The 15018-nt window shown below is 41.5% G+C and overlaps 1 protein-coding gene across 2 annotated transcripts in view; it reads left to right on the top strand.

Annotated features, from left to right (window-relative positions):
- The window catches only part of TACC2 (transforming acidic coiled-coil containing protein 2), a 129622-nt gene that overhangs the window by 55543 nt on the left and 59061 nt on the right, over positions 1-15018 (top strand). The window lies entirely within an intron of this gene.

The following is a 15018-nucleotide window of genomic DNA, read 5'->3' as shown; positions in this document are numbered from 1 at the left end:
TGCTTGGAAAACCCCCAAACTGAGTCATCCCACCTCAAATATAGTTAAGGCAAGACATGTGCTTGGATAGTCATGTCAGAGCTTCAAGACGACGCCTGTCTTGTGGGTGATTAACCAGTATGCTGTTGTGGCTCGGCAATAAAGGCATGCCCTTATTGTGACATCTATTAATGGAAAAGGTCACAGCACAGCTGAGAATATTAAATGGGCACTCCCTGGAGAATAACATTCTCCACCCTACAAATACAGATTGGCAGCTTGTGACAAGTATGATACAAGACAGGAGTCACCACAGGAAATACAGTTATTCCACTAAAGGTGTCTTCAGAAATGTCAAAAGATGCTGCTGTCAGCAGCAGGATGCTCTGAATCGCGAATAAAAATGTACACAATAGACACGTTCTGCTGTGGAACAGTGAATGAATAGCTATCAGCAAATGCTATTCAAAAAAACATCCACAGTATAATACCTAGGAAACGTGTTGGTTAACTATTTGTTCTAAAGTTCTGATAATTTTGTCACAAAATGGCATCCTCACCTCTAGTGCATGTGCTTACTGCAACACAGTTAGGCCAAGTCTTCTGTTAATATTAGTTCCTCCAGAATACTGTAATGAATTCACACTTTTTAAGCTGGTGGGGAACAGAAGTGCTCAAAGGTCTGTTTTGTGCCAGTATGCAAGTTCTGTAGTCTGGAGAGAATTTTCTGAATGAAGGTGACCATGCTCATTCTCTAAAAATGGAGAGAAATGATCAGGTGAGATTGTAAGTTAGCAAATACTCTCCCCAAGATGTTGGCTCTTTCCAGGAAATCATCCAAAATTTTTTGAACCTTATGGATACCTTGGGCTGAATTTCACATTGTGTGAAATTTAGTACTTTAGTGTAGTCACAGATGACTATCATTTACAAATCCAAATGGAAACCGTCAAAACACAAGGTGGGTTTTTTTTCCTTTTCACTAGAATTCAGCGTCAAAGAGAGGAGAAATAATTTTAGAACTCTGCAGACAAGCAGAGCAGTTGTGCTCACATATTTAGACTGGCTTGTGCCTCTGAAGTTTCTGTTCGGTTTTGATAATGAGGTAGTGTGTTTAATAATGTAAATGTCTGTGCATAAGAATCTCTTGGATGGGGTAAACAATGGTGTAATTAGGTAATTTTAGTAGAACTGTTTAGTGCAGAATCAAAATCCAACCTAGGGTGTAATAACCAAAATGTATGCTGGCAAGCATCCTTGTTATGCCTTGAGAACAGCAGTCTTATCACCCACAGCCCTCTTTCTCTAAAGCTGAACTTGCGTGTTTGTGCTTTTTTTGACATGAACACAGACTTTAACAGATCTGAATGGAAATTAAGATGCATGCAGAGGTAAGAATTAGCGATCTATCTGTGGGACAAAAGATAATTCTTGCATCCTCTTGAAAAGCAAATATATTACTGTCTAAATAGCTCTTTGCTAGTATAATTAGCCCTTTATGTAAATATTTCTTGGACTGTCTTGCATTTTTATGTTGATTCCTGTGTATCAAGTCAAATCAGCCATGGGAAATAATAGCATGCAAATTGGGTTGTGTTTTACTTTGTCACATTTATGGCTGGACGGCATAGGTGCTAAACTTCTGCAAATGCTGTGCCACTGCAGAGTTTTCTGCAAAATGGATCCTTGAGGCATTTTAGTCTCCTCTGTGGTTATGACGGTCACATTATGAACTGTCACAGACACTTCATAATTTGGGAGAAGTGCTGAAATATTGCTAATGAGTGTAACTTGTCCTTTATGGAAGCCCTACAGATAGAGCTGGAAAGACTCTGAAGAGCTGATCCATGCGTTTGATTGTCCTATGAGGAAGTGAGATGGGTATAATCGGGTTTTTAGAGCAAAAAGCAAATGCTGTCTGTTGGGTTTAACCCTAGCCAGCAACTGAAGTTCTATGCAGCCATTTGCCCACTCCCCCCCACCAGTGGGATGGGGAGGAGAATTGGGAAAAAGGTAAAACTAGTGAGTTGAGTGATTCAATAACTGAAGTAAATATAATAACAACAACAATTGTAATGAAAAGGAGAGAGAAGGAGAGAGGAAAAAACCCCAAAGGGAAAAGAACCAAAACCAAGTGATACACAATAGAATTGCTCACCACCTGCTTACTGATGCCCAGCCAGTGCCCCAGCAGTGATTGGTGGGCCCTGGCCAATGCCCCCGGTTTACATACTGAGCATGATGTTCTACGGTATGGAATATCCCTTTGGCTAGTTCGGATCAACTGTCCTGGCTCTGCTCCTTCCCAGCTTCTTGTGCACCTCCTCATTGGCACAATGTGGGAAACGGAAAAGTTCTTGACTTGGGGTATGCGTTACTTAGTAACAACTAACACATCAGTGTGTTATCAACATTGTTTTCATACTAAATCCAAAACACAGCACTGTACCAGCTACTGAGAAGAAAATTAACTATCCCAGCCAAAACCAGGACAGTGTCTTTGTGCATATCCTCACCTGTAGCCTCACTACCTGCTTTGAAAGCTACACCTGTGCTTTTAAATGTGGCTGATGTGATTGGAGAGGTGTATTCTTGTTGTCAGATACGGGGTCAATTTTCTTTCAAAAGCTAAACCAGACAGAAGTTGGATCATTTTGAGAGGCTCTGCTTAGATAGGAAACTTCTGCTGATAGGGAGTCTCTGAAATTAAATACACACCTAATTTTCCTGAAATGAGCCTGAAACCAATTGGAAGCACAGCAACAAATCTTTCTATCTGAAAGTCAAAAGTCACAACAGTATTTACAAAAAGCTCCGCTTTCTGCATTGTTCGTTTCCAAAAGGTGGTTTCATAATACTTCCCTGAGAGGAAGCTAAGCTGAGTTACTGGTGTCACACAGACAAACAAGGTAAGCTTTATGACTTCTGGCTTTTATTTTCTTGATCATGTGTTGAAAGCAAGTTTTCTCCTTTTGCCCACCTTTGCAGAGGCTTGAGGTAAAACTAAGTAAATAAAACCCAATGTATTGCCTTCGTTTATGACCAATACTGATAATCCTAGACTGAGTTGCTTTTAAGGATGTAATCAAAACCAAGAAGGGATTAAGTGGGATTCAGAAACACAAGGCTTTTTTCCTTGAGTGAATTTAACCCTTTTGAAGGGGATGTGTCATTGTCATTACAGTAAGTTTACAAGTGCAGTGAGCAAGGAAGAGCTGGGAAATAGAAGTGAGGGATGCAAATGCAATCTGAAGGACTCAGTTTCCAGAGTGTGGGGTTTTGAGGTTTTGGGGGTTTGTTTGGCAGGGGGGAGGTGGCGGGTTTGGTTTTTTATATGTATTGTATGAATGGGATAGTACTATACCTCTAATATATGTCTGGACTGACTGGTGCAAGTAATGTTTTTTTGGTGAAGTGATTTTTTGTTTCTATAATAGCAACAGAATAAAAGCATTGAAATGAAGTTGCTTAGGTCTTGGACACTAAAACCTAAGGATTTTTCGTGAGGCTTTGTGGCTGGTATCTTGAAAAGCATTCGCCATCTTCTGAAACACAACATAAAAAAATAGATACCTTCCATGTAATCAGCCAGTCTGTAACAAATGGACAGGAGTGAGCCACAGTCCTGCTCTTCATTCATTTCCCCCATTCCAGGTTTTTAAAGATATTGTGTCTTGTGAGTGATGCGTTCAGAACTGCTCAGCCCCGGGTAGGAGGATGCTTTGTGTTGCTCAGTGTAGATCTCAGCCTGTTACTGACTAATGGCATCAAATTCAGGGATGTCTGCTTTGTTTCAAGCCAAAATGTTGTCGACTAAGTGCATTTTCTTGTAGCTGATGGTGGGATTGGTACGGTGAGATCCCCAGATTAGGGACTGGATCCTGCAGGCTTCTCTGGGTGAACTCATGACTGGAGGGGATGGTCCTGGGTATGAGGGGCAGGGGGCCTGGAGACCTCCATGTTGTGTCCTCTGCCAAGAGGACAGCTTCCATAAAGCAGCAGCAATTCAACAAATAATAGCTTCCAGTAACTGCACTTTTAAAGGCAAAGCATTAATGGATGCTTGACAAAAGTGGGAAATTTCACCCATTTTCTAACCATATCTTTGTCCAGGGGTGCATCCTGCCTGCACGCGTATGCTCAAAGAGAGCAATTATTTGTGTGTGTTGTAAAGCTTCTCTCTCTATGTGGCAGTGGACAAAAGGGCGATGGTAGCCCTCTGTTTACTTGTTATTACTGTGTATTTTACAGGTTCCCTCAGGCAATATATGGTAATTGCCTTGCTGCTAGAACAGGTTCAGCAGCATGAAAATGAATATGTCATTACCCTAATTAATCCATCCACAAGGAATTTTAGAATGGCATTAATCATTTTGCATCTGTCCTACAAAACTGTGGCAGTACAGGTTCAAGACGGAGATTATGCACCTGGATTGGGTTGCCGTTCCCTCACTGTGGCATGCATGGTGACAGCTCCAAGGGCACCAGAGGAGCCTGGCACTGCCAGGAGGGTAGAGGACTTGCAGGGGATCACCTCTAGTCCTAGAGCAGGTAATATATAGGTTAAAACATAGATTGAGTCAGGTGTATTTTCTCAATAATCAATATTATGCTTAAATATGTCCTGGGGCACTGTACCCTTAATGCTAAATCTTTTAAAAACAAAAGCAAAAAGAAACCCTGGAAAAATACCAAAAGTACTTCAAAGCAATTTTCTGTTAACTCTTTTGAAATCAAATTGAAGCTGTAAGCTAACTTCTCTAAGAAGTTACCCAGTCATCATTTGACCACCCATCCTTGGCAGTCAGAGCAAAGACTTGCACCAGGCAGGGATTCTGTTCTTGTCTGATTTGTTCATCCTGCATTTTCATAATCTAATTCTTCACTTTGGCCCTGAGGCAAAGAAACCTTTGGATTCTCCCTTCTGAAATCTCCTGCAACAAGGTGCCCCCAGAGAGCATTGTTCACACTGATCTTGTCTGCTGAGGGCAGAGGCATGAAAGCCCTTAAAAATGTCAGTTCCCTCCTGGTGTTAGGCAGCACCTTTCCTGACAGGCCTGGCTCCAGCTGTCTTAGGGATCTTACACCTTGGGATGTTCAAAGGCTTAGAAAGAAATACGGAAGCAAGACAAGATCCCGTGGTCTGTGACGGCGCTTCTGTAAATCTGGTGCGTGGAAATGACAGTGGAGCTTTGGGCATTTGGCTCATGGATGTGGTCTGCAGAAGCATGCTCAGCAGTGAAACAGTACCCCTGCTTTGGTGTGGTTATGCTTGTGGTCCCAGCCTGAAAGCTGGGCCAGAAATTTGGAAAACAGGGTTTAAAACTTTGTTTGTGATCCAGTGAATTTAGGCCTGGTTCATACAGTAGTAGCATGGTACAGATGAAATCCAAAATTGAAGTGTCTGTGCCTCAGCAGGAGGGGAGAGCAAAGGAGCAAATGACAGGCCAGAAGTTACACAAAATTATGTGGGACAAAGAGCGTTCATGGGGGTTTGGCTGCCCTTGAGCCTTAACTTGGGTCTCCTCTGCAGTCTGCATAATAGACAGACCCCCTTGTTCCTTCAGTGAAATCTCTGCACAGCCACCATGGAGGCTTCCACACTTGAGGGTGCGCTCAGCTCTCAGAAACCTAATCTCCCTGTTTGTATGGCTTCTTAATTTCATAAAATGCTTTTGTACATGGAATGTTCTGATGCGTTTAGTTCTCACGTTACTGATCGTAATTCACTGCCGACCTCTGAAAGACTGTAGCCCCCCTGCCATCCTGAATAGCACTGTGCAGAGGCCCCTTTTGTTATCTTTGCAGTGGTTTCCCATGCAGCAAATTTCAATAACTAAGCAGGCATCTTGGTTATTCATAACTCTTAATGCCATTAATCTCACTTGCAATTTAGATTAAGCAGTGACCTTAGCAATTTAACAGTGATCAATGGGGGTGGGGTGGGGGGCACTTTCTTATTTTTATTTCTACTTCTATTTTGAAACCCATTTTAGTGTTCATTTCCTGTGAACTGCAGCGTCCATCCTGCTTGCATCATCACTGGTCACTCCACTTTTCTTTGACTTAGCAGATGGAAATACTCTGTCGGTGTGCTCAGGCTTAAAATCCTGAGACATTGTGCTTTTTCATGAACAGTGTACCAATGCAAATAAAGCACTTGCACTGCGTTAATCTAGATAAATGGTGGAGTAAACAATGTGTTTATCAAAGTATTTGATCTATAAGAATAAGTTAAATCTGTGAAGCTTTACACCTAGTGTCTCCTCATGTTATTTTGTGGTGTATGATTTTATATCATGGTAACACAGGTAGGGCTGTGTTATGCCAGGAAATGTACAGAGGCAATTGAACTAATTACTTCTATTTTTCTTAAAGAGTATATTGAGAAATATTGCACTGATTTAACACTCGCTGATTATTTTAATGCTCAAATTTCATTTACACTCTCCAGTCATGAATCAGTACCCCACTCTAAGCCCATTAAAAAACCCCTAAAAAAACCCAGCTACAAAAAAAACCAAAACCCCAAAACCAACAGGACTGGTTTCAACCTGAAGGTCTGCCATTCTTACTTTAGGGCTGAATTTCTGATTTCTCTCTCTTGGAATGGGATTAACTTAGAGATAACTGGATCTTTGAAGGATGGTGATGAATGTGTCTTTAAATTGCTAATTATAGACTATAATCATATATTAATTATACTGTGGACATGAACTGGACTACATGCCTATTACTAGGCACTACTGGCACGTAGGTGTTACAGTTCATGTTAATATTTTACTGTTTTTTTCCAGTAAACCAAAATGGGATACATTTGTTGCATGTGTGAGGTAACTTTTCATACTTGGTCTTTCAGTTGAAATAGCACAAAGTTGCCACATAAGTGAGAGAAGGAAAGAAACCTGCTTTTCTTCCACTGCTCTTTGCTACCTGGTAGCAGCAAATGGTCATTCCTTCCTTTGACAATTTGCATGACCCTGCAGGAGGAGGTTTTGCTTAGGTTCTCTCTTTGGGGTGTAACTTTTCAAAATAACAAAGAATTAGTTTTAAATGGTGGTCTGAATTGCACCTCTGGGGACAAAGAGATTGAAGGGCTTGGGTTGCTTTCTGTGCTTAGATGTGACTTTGTGAAGGATTTGATGACAGCACAAGCGTTACGTATTGCCACTGTCCCACTGTCCCTCTCCCACAGCGGTGCAGGAGTGCAGGCAGTGAGCTGGATCATGGAATGACTTGACTGGAAAAAAACCCACAAAATCAATGTGATCTTGCAAAGATTCCATCTGGCACATCTCTGAGCATAATGTAGGATTAGAGTTAACCAGATAAAGTGAAGAACCAAGGTGAAGGGTAACAAATGCTTTGTAGTGTTCAACGGCAGCTTTAGCAGCTCATTGCTTGAGGATGTCTTTTAAGTGATTCTTCTCAAGGCAAGTGGAAATTACAAGGTGGATCCTCTCTTGATCACTTTAGAGAGGGAGATAAGACTAAGGAGCACAAAAAAAAAAAAAAAAAGGAAATTTTAGGTGTCCTAGGACTGAAAAAATGTGTAGTGAGTAAAGAAGCACAGAAATATACGTAACATGTCTAGAGCCATGTATTTTTGTGCAGCCTATAATGAAGAAAGCTTAAATTCTTCCAAGTCAAGATTCTACATTCAAGTCCAAGGTTCAGTTACAGCTTATCTTTTTTTGAAAGACCATCGCAGTCTGGACTCTTAAAATTATTAAATATGTTCCCTCCCCATTGAGGTAACTGCACTCACTGGTAGGAATTTGCATGTAATGGCTGATTTGATTTTGTTGTCCTAATTTTGGTTTCTGTCATTGTATCTTCTTGATGCAGTACTTGGTCAGAGCTGCCACTGCTTTTGAGCATGTAATTTCTCTTTGTGCAGGTGCCCTTGGGTATAATGGACTAAGCTCCTTCCTTTTCGGTCTGAAACATTTTCCTAAGGCACCAAGCAGCTCTCTTCTGGCCAGTCAATGAAGTATTGACACTAAACTGACAGCAGCACGTCCATCAGGATCTCACTAGTGTTACAGCTCATGTTCTTGTTTTACCAGTACTCCAGTTCACATTGCTGTAATTGAGCTGCTTGGATGGTTATTTTTCAAAGAGAAGAGTTAAACCCTGTCCCCTTTATAAGCAGGGGCTGCATAGAGGCGGTGAGCTGTCCTCGTGGTGAAGCTCTGAGCTGTGCCGTGAGCTGTGCACATGAACTGGGGTGAGAGGGAGGGGAAAAGGAGGGAATACCTTGTCTGTGGCACCCCTCAATAGACCAGAGCCTCCTGCTAATCTGGACGGTCCGTGCAAAGAGACCAGGGGCGTAGCTGGGCCCGAAAGGCTGAAGCCTTTGATCCTGCACTCTGTCCGTGAACATGTTAACCAAGACCTGCGATTTCTAGTGGAACTTGAATGTCTGTTGCATAGAAGTGTTGGAGAATGGGATAAAAACTTTCTCTACTATACAACTCTTGAAAGGACCATGCTGACTCAGAACAGGATTCAATGCAAGCCTTTTTTTACTGGGACTTTGTTTATTTGATAGATAAACATGTGAAACTTGAGGGAGTTGACACAGGCATTTTAAGTGTACTTACACTTCTTAGGAAGATGCCACAATATTCTTGTTTCTCCCTCCCCAACAGGGCAAACAGTGCCTGTGTTCTCCGTCTCGGCTTCCAGGTACCTGTTAGGGCTTTACTTTCTCAATATGGTGTTTGCCTTCCTAGGGAATTTTTTCCCCCAGTGTCTTCCTTTTCTCTGTAACAAATGAAATCCAGTAACAAGCTCTTATGATATTCAGTAGACCTATGTTCTGTAGTTCAGTAGAGCTACCACAGGCAAAACAGAAGCTGAGCTGTAACCTCAACTAATAAGATCTCTGAATACAGCCATGTAATTTTAGCCTGCTGGCTGGTACCATTTATTTCCCATATTGGATGGCAATACTGGAGTTATTAACCATTTCAAATCTACTGCCAGAGTGTACATGATGCTTTTCATACACTTTCTTCAAATTCTGTGGTTTACTTGCTTGGGAATGTTCCTGACAAGTGTTTACCTGACAGTACGTTAAAATTTTGCACACTGGGTTGTGGTTTTATTTGGCTCTGCTGATTTGCTGTCATTAACAGAATTGTCCTGTTCATGGCATTTTGGTAATGTATGTTCATGTTTGTTTGGTAATGTTTGGTTCATGGCATCCTGGTAAATGTCTGGTGAACTAAATATTGCTGTAAAGGGACTAAAAAGCAGCCTGTGTTTTATAGACAGAAGAGGTGCAAACCTGTCAACTGACAGTGTCCTGTGTTTTCATCTCTTGCTCTGAGAGCTGCAGAGTTGTGACAGTGCCTGGGACGAGTCTGGTTCCTCATCTCCTATGCAGTGATGGCTGGAAATGACTGATTGGGCAGATTGGGCTGCCCAGGTAGCAAAAGCCTTCCTCTGGAAGCTGGCAAATACAGACGGTGTAATAAGCTGCCACTACCTTGACAAGAGAGCATCAGCGCTGGGCTCTGATGCAGAGCTTGGGAGTTAACCGTGTCTCAGGCACCCAGCCAGGCACCAGAAATTCTGAAGCTCAGTCTCCCAGTGAGGCAGTGCTGCTGCTTCTATGGGGGACTTGAGATGAGGGTTGAGCAATGAGACACTACTAGAAACAAGGGTTTGGCTTTCACCAGAAATGAAATAACCCCAAAATTGTAAGTTGCTTGGAAGTTTGTGGCTAAACAAAGTGCTGGCTCACTAGCTTTTCCCGTTAGTTTAAAAAAAAGAAACAAAACAGAGAAGGCACGTTTACTTTGATGCTGTTCATAAAACAGGATTTAATTTTAGGCAGTCTCTGGAAATGAAATGTGCTTCGTGTTCACTGAGCATCTTTGTTTCTTCTTATCCCAAGAACAATTTATTATGGGTCACCCAGAGAGACAGAACCTTGCACATGTACACAGCAGTCCTTGTTTCTGTAAAGTAAGCAAACCCCACTGGATTTTCCATCTTGCAAGCAGAGAAAAAAAACCCCCGAAGCTGTTTAAGGTGTGAGTCTAGTAAGGCCTCCACTGAAACATGAAAGCCATGCTGTAGTAGGTGTTTAGAACTTAGTCTCTTTTAATATTTCTGTTAAATTTATCTGATCCTTTTGACCTCTCTGCCCTGCACGTATCCACAATTGTTACATAGCTTCAAGTCATTTGTGTCCCTAGAGTTTAATTCTCAGTGTAGATGGTAGTGCAACTGATTTTTTTCTTCTTCAGTGATGCGATACATAACTTATATGGAGCATCTGTTATTTGCTAAAGATGGTGATGTGGAGAGTGACGGTGCGCAGCCCTTTCAGCTTGTTGAATTCCCAGTACCCCGATACCTCCATGGTGGCAAAAGAATAAGCTTATTTGTAGGGTTGGGAATGCTCTTTGCTTGGGCTTGTGCTTTCCGGGTTTAAAGATCCTCATCACAAATCACATCCATATTAGATGATGAGCATCCCCACAGTTCTCCACCTCATCGTCCAGCAAGGAAGGGGGTCTGTGCAGGCAGAAGCAAGGCAGTTAAGTGCACCGATCTGTTGGATGGAGCTGTGCTGAGTAGGGTCCGCTCCCACATTGGCTTGTTTACCTTGGCTGCTCATGATATTCTCCCTACGTTCCTCATGGAAGATTCCATTTTTGCAAGAGGGATGAGCTCATTTGTTTAAAAGGAAAAAAAAAAGAAGCAGCCGTTCTGCTTGTTAATCCTCTCTGCAATCATCCCAATATGCACAACTTGCCTGTTTTTAGAGGAAAATGTATGCATGGCATCCAGTGCACACGTGCATTTGCATTTCAAATCAGCTGAGTCAACACAATATAATGGTCCTGCCTGTAGGTCCTTAGGGAGCCACAGTAGCTGACAATGTGTGCTTAAAGGGAGGGTCTGCTTTTCTTCTTTTTTTTTTCTTTTTTTTTTTTTTTTTTTTTTTTCCAAGCCAGTTTCAATAGCCAATAGTCCTGTGTTAGAGGCGCTTGCACCGTAGCTGTTTGGACCACTGATGTTTAGCAGATGATTAGCCTGTCACAGTGGCTGGGATTTGATTTTATTTTATAAATACTGTTCATCTGGACAAAAAAAGAAAAAACAACCCCAAAACTGGCAACAGTTCTGAGAAGAGAAGCTGCTGCTGAAGTGTTTCTGCTTGTGCTGCCACTGATGCAAGCAGCTGTTTCCATCTGCACTGCAGTATCGCAGCCTCTGCACAGTCAGAGCTCTCAGGGCTCCTTGCTGGTGGAATTACGGAGGAAGCTGGCCTTGCTCGTGTCTAGCTTCAACCCAAGGGCACGCTGAGGATGGGAGGGTCGCAGTCTCTGCAGCAGGCAGAGACAGGTAGCCTGAACCGGGAACCGTCAGAGGCCATGTAAGTGTGGATTCCCTTTGCTCTCCTCTTTTTTTTTTTTTTTTTTTTTTTTTTTTTTTTTTTTTTCCCTCTGTGCTGCTGGGCCTGCAGCCCTTCTGCACTTAACCTGTGCGGCGCGTGAAGGAGCTGACTTTGCTGTCTGAGGCCTTTGTTTAATGCTAACTGTGTTCAGCTGGAGACATAGTTAAGGTGTTGCTGAATATTGCGTGTTATATTTTATAATGCTTTCCTAGTATGAAGACACCTGGCTTGGACTGACCGCCTTGATCTGTTTGTGTTGAGCACTAGCTGTGTACCATATGTTTTGTCTTTTTATGTTTTGGATGCATAATCAATCAAACACAATGACCATTTCCAGTGAACAAAAAACCAGCCCCTTCCCCCCTCCTAAACCCACCACCTCTGTGTTTTCTATTTAAAATGCACAGCGTGAGGCTGCATTTCACTGTTTTCTCAGAGCTTCTTTTTGCTTTTCTCTATACAGACACTATTTTTCAGGTCACATCACCCTTGTCAGCACCCGTCCCTGTCATGGTATTATATCCTCTGATGAATCATAAGCAAAGTGTCCTTAGATCTCTTCTCGCTGAAGGCCAACTCTGAAAGATTCGCTGGGGGGAGGGAGGGAGGAAAAAGCGAACAATTAGTGCTTGTTCAGAACAAGTTACTGCTTTTTCAGTTGGCTAAATCATATATGAAAGTGCACAAATATGTATGTGCCTGCAGAAATAGCAGAGTCATTTCCCATCTGTAAATAGGATTTTGTCATTTATTGGTTGAGGATTTACTAGCTTACTTAGGCAACAGTCTTTTCTCCCTAACCCTCCACCCCAAACTACTAAGCTATCATGCTAGAGCATGGACCTTACCTCTGAATGGATTTTAGAAGAATTGCCTTGTCTCCTATTGTCATTTCAGTTACATAAATCACATTTATCTAACACGTCTGAACACAGAGTTAATTTCTGATAGTGTAAGTTTTAAGTATTTATCCACTAGGGCTAGTCTATAAACTAGCTTCAGATAGGTCTCTTAAATTTTTTTTAAATGTAATGTCTGCTTGTTAACGTAGATCTGATTATAGTTGAGACATCATTTGTACGTTTGAGATAAGTGCTTCAGAGTCATTGGGGAATGGTGACTGATAGTTTTGCCTCTATAATAGGCCTTACAAGTAGGTATATGCTCCGTATTGTCATATTCCAGTATATCAGCAGATAGCTTTGCTTGCTACTGTCTTGTTATATTTGTAAGATACAGGCCTAACAGCATTTCTGCATCCTTTGTTCCTTTGATGTATAGCTTCACCAATTAAAATCTTTTTTCTATATGCTTCTATCTTACATAGTACTGACATTCCTATATACAGCATCTATTTTAGTAATACGGTGGAATAAACTGATGCCTCATTGTCTTTAAAGTCCTGTAAATTACATTTTCATCTGCACAGATTGGTGTTGATTTTTAGCAGTGATCCAAGGAGTAGGTAATAAAAGAGATGTAGCTAAAGGAGGGTTCAGTGGTTTTTATCTCCATTTTTCACAGCTTTTTAAGAATACATTCTGTTGAAGAACATATCGATCAAGGTATATATATGTATAGATTTTGGGGGCACATGAATAAATTATATTGTCATCTCTTTCAGTGACACCTTTTCTATATAAGTATACTAACCTTTTGCAGTGAGTCATTCCTGTGGGGTTTTGGTATGATCTTTTAAGGCCCAGCGTAATCAACAGATACACTTTTAGCACAGGCATCATTCAGGAACTGTTGATGTCCTTTGGAAGAGTTTGTGAAAGATATTACTAGTCTTGTATTAAACAAATCACTGTAAGAATGTGCCATTTTCTTCACTCCAACTAAGTAGTCTCTACAATGAGGTAAGAATGGAGGGGTTTCTTTATCCTTCAGAGAGTACGGGTCTGTTTTCCAAAAACAAGAAGGTCCTCGTAGGATATCATGGTAATCAGTTCTGGTCTGAGGTTTTGACTTTATAACCTAATCACTGTAACTTTTACCAGTGCTTTTTTAATGATGTTACATTTAACTTACTTTGCACACACAAGCAAATTCCTTAATGGCAGTTACTGTTCAGAGGCAAAAACATCTGGCCATGTCCCAGGCAAGTTGGGTAACTGCCCATACAGTTACAGCATCCCAGAAATCACCATTCTAGCCTTCAGCAGAGGCCGCCTGCCTGGTGGAGACAGCTTCTTAACAAAGGGAAAGCAGGGCTGGGTTTGGATGCCCTGAGTTCATTAGAGGGGTGTAAATCAGAAATCATTACAGGAATAGATTTCTGTTAGCATCAAGAAAGTACAGAGAGAACAAATTCTTTAAGTAGCTGCTGGTTTAGGAGTTCCTCCAAAGTGTCCTATAATGGACTTCTTTGCTGAACACTAGGGAAAGTCATAGAAAGGAATTAATGGTAGAATTGATGCTGGAAAGGGGTCTAGGTTAAGATTTTAGAGTGTATCAATGACTAAGTATGCTCTCTTTGCATGTGTATGCCAAATTCCAAATTTTAATGTAAATTTGTTTCAGCCAGGATAAAAGTATTTGTAATAAACCCCATATTGATACTGACAGTCTGGGGTATTCTGTTGTTCATTGTGGACTGTTAGCGACTCAGCCACTGGCAGTTGGCAACTGTCCTTTTATTTAAAGAAAAAAAGAAAAGTCAATTTTGAATGATAAAAAAGGGAAAGCCCAAGGGAAGCCCGTGACAATAAAAGTTAACAGCAGATAAAAGTAGTGTGGTTCAGACCTTGCTGTTGACATTATAAGCACTGTCATGTGCTTTGCAAATTGCAGCAGGCACCCTGGTGGTCACAGATTTAGCTAAATCAAGTGCACATTTCAATCAGATAATAGGACTGACTCGGTTGAAATAAAAGCAAATGACAGTATGATGATGTTTAGTGTGCGTGAAATTGTTCAGGTGCATACATGCTCACATCTGGTGCACTTGTGACTGTTTCCTTGCATGCACTGTTTGTGCTACGCAGAGCCACCAGTTTTGTCCTGCTGAGGATGTGAACAGAATTCAGCTTGCCAAGTGCTATCACCTATATATCAGTGTTTTTCTTTTTAGTAGCAATATATTTCTATCTCTTGGAAATACTTTTTAAGTATTTGAAAGCTGGAAATGTTGCTAGGTTTTCAAGTGTTGGTAGCTTTTCACCAGATGTCATCTCTGAATGAATAAATTTTTTTTCTCTGGTGGAAAGGGTTCCTTTCTCCTGAACATGAACCACACCTTCCTTTTGTGGAGCATTATGTTTGCTGTCCTTGCAGCAACTGGGCAGGATTTACATTCAGTGCCCATTTCTTCATCAGCCAGAGGGCTGATGATGTGTTATTTCCTCCCATCAGGAGCTCTATGCTGCATCTCTAACATTTTCATCCCTTGCCAATCCAAGAGGAAAATGACTGAAGACTGAGCCAGCTCCTACTGAAGTTGATGGTGAAATGCCCACTGACTTCAGTGGGAGCTGGATCAGGCTCCAAGAAAGAAATTGAATGTTACTGATCGTTGGTAGCAGGCCAAGATGCTGGTGCCCTTGTGCGTTGTTTTTCAATATTTCTTCTGCTCCATGGTCTTTTCATTTGTTGTTTGATTGCTGGAAAGACTCAGA

This window comes from Falco rusticolus, chromosome 9 (assembly GCF_015220075.1).
Source record: "Falco rusticolus isolate bFalRus1 chromosome 9, bFalRus1.pri, whole genome shotgun sequence".
Lineage (NCBI taxonomy): Eukaryota > Metazoa > Chordata > Aves > Falconiformes > Falconidae > Falco > Falco rusticolus.
This window is presented reverse-complemented; position numbering and strand designations above follow the sequence as displayed.